This window comes from Microtus ochrogaster, chromosome 10 (genome assembly GCF_000317375.1).
Source record: "Microtus ochrogaster isolate Prairie Vole_2 chromosome 10, MicOch1.0, whole genome shotgun sequence".
Taxonomy (NCBI): domain Eukaryota; kingdom Metazoa; phylum Chordata; class Mammalia; order Rodentia; family Cricetidae; genus Microtus; species Microtus ochrogaster.
The window spans coordinates 7,364,854-7,366,697 of record NC_022016.1 but is presented as its reverse complement, the minus strand read 5'-3'; the positions used below and the strand labels follow the sequence as shown (position 1 = coordinate 7,366,697).

Sequence of the window (1,844 nt, the reverse complement as noted above, 5' to 3'; positions counted from 1 at the left end):
GGGTGCCCGGTACGATGCTGAGGAACTAGTCTCGGGGTGTTGGGTACGATGCTGAGGAGCTAGTCTCAGGGTACCCGGTACGATACTGAGGAACTAGTCTCGGGGTGTCGGGTACGATGCTGAGGAACTAGTCTCGGGGTGCCCGGTACGATGCTGAGGAACTAGTCTTGGGGTGCCCGGTACGATGCTGAGGAACTAGTCTTGGGGTGCCCGGTACGATGCTGAGGAACTAGTCTCGGGGTGTTGGGGACGATGCTGAGGAACTAGTCTCGGGGTGCTGGGTATGACGCTGAGAAACTAGTCTTGGGGTGCCCGGTACGATGCTGAGGAACTAGTCTTGGGGTGCCCGGTATGATGCTGAGGAACTAGTCTCGGGGTGCTGGGTATGATGCTGAGGAACTAGTCTCGGGGTGTCGGGTACGATGCTGAGGAACTAGTCTCGGGGTGTCGGGTACGATGCTGAGGAACTAGTCTCGGGGTGTCGGGTACGATGCTGAGGAACTAGTCCCAGGGTGTTGGGGACGATGTTGAGGAATTCCTCTCATGGGTGTCAGGTACAATGCTGAGCTCTCTATTGGTCTCTGTCGTTGATACTAAAGTCTTCAGACAAGGAAACAGACTCAGAGAAGTTAAAAGGCTATCTGCATATCCAATACTCAAACCAAGGCCTTTCTGGCCCCAGAGTGCCCTTCAACTCTGCTGTACTGCACACCCATCCATTCTGAAAAAGAGGAAAAAATGAGACTCTCAGGAAAGTAGGGAGGCGCGGGTTCAGAGTCTCTGTGAGCGAAGGGTCACTGGGTCGCAGGTGCCTCGGTGGGGACTGCTGCGCCCTGTGGGAGCTGTAAGCTTTCACCGGAGCTGCAGGCAGGTACCTGAGCCCTCCAGGCCATGTTCCTGGCTCCTTCTGAGCCTTTTTCCTCAGGAAGGTTTTCTCTGGGCTGACCTGATCATGCCACATCCAAGGAGAGACTGCATGTTCCTCCCTAAGGTCCCCTCTAACCTGCCTTCCACAGATCTCACATAAGCACCTCCACATTTCTGAGTCTCAATTTCCCAACCCCAGAGCTAGATCCTCATGCCCTGCGCTCCCCACAGTTGCCCTGGGTCCAGAGAACATTTTGCCTCAGGTACTTTGCCAGCCCTTCTGTTTTCCTTGCACATAAAAGAGCGCCCCCTGTAGGCTACTTGTCTACTTGCTCTTAGCCCCAGCTCTGCGCCTCCTGGTACAAAGGTGGTGAGGGGAATCTGTTCCAACCCTCCTTGACCAGGTGCTGGCCAGACCCAGCGGTGGTGTCAGTAGACCTAATGGTGCAAGCACTATGTGTACAAGAAGTGCCAATCACAGGACTTGCTGAGAATGTGCTCATTCAGGCAGCTCCAGCAGCTTCGCAGTGGAAACATCCGGATCCCCACTGGAGAAATGATGGGGCCTGGGGCCTGGATGGCCACTTTCGTCCTGGGGACAGGAGAGCAAGTCCAGGCTTTCAAAGTTTCCTGACCTCCGCTTTTCACCACTCTCGCCTCCGGCTGCTACAGTCACGCCTTTGTCCTTGGGCTGGTGTGGCCACTCAGACGTCTGCGTCCAGAGTGCATGTCGGTGGCTCGCCTTCATGGAGTAAGCCGCTTCTTCAGTGGACGCAGCACTTCGTGGTGCATTCTTGCGCGGGAGCGTGTGGTAGCAGCCGTGGTGGGCAGTCACACTGCCAGGGGCCGTTCCGGATGACGTGCCCAGGATCTCCTATTCCATCTTTACGGGGCCCAATCGACTGAGCTGGCTAAAGTTGCAGTTATTGAGTGCACTTTAAGGATCGAGACCTGAGTAGGAGGGAGACTGACTCTGA

At 55.7% G+C, this 1,844-nt stretch overlaps 1 protein-coding gene across 2 annotated transcripts in view; it reads left to right on the top strand.

Moving 5' to 3' along the window:
- The window catches only part of Col27a1 (collagen type XXVII alpha 1 chain), a 118,580-nt gene that overhangs the window by 91,489 nt on the left and 25,247 nt on the right, over nucleotides 1–1,844 (top strand). The gene's annotated exons all lie outside the window — the stretch shown is intronic.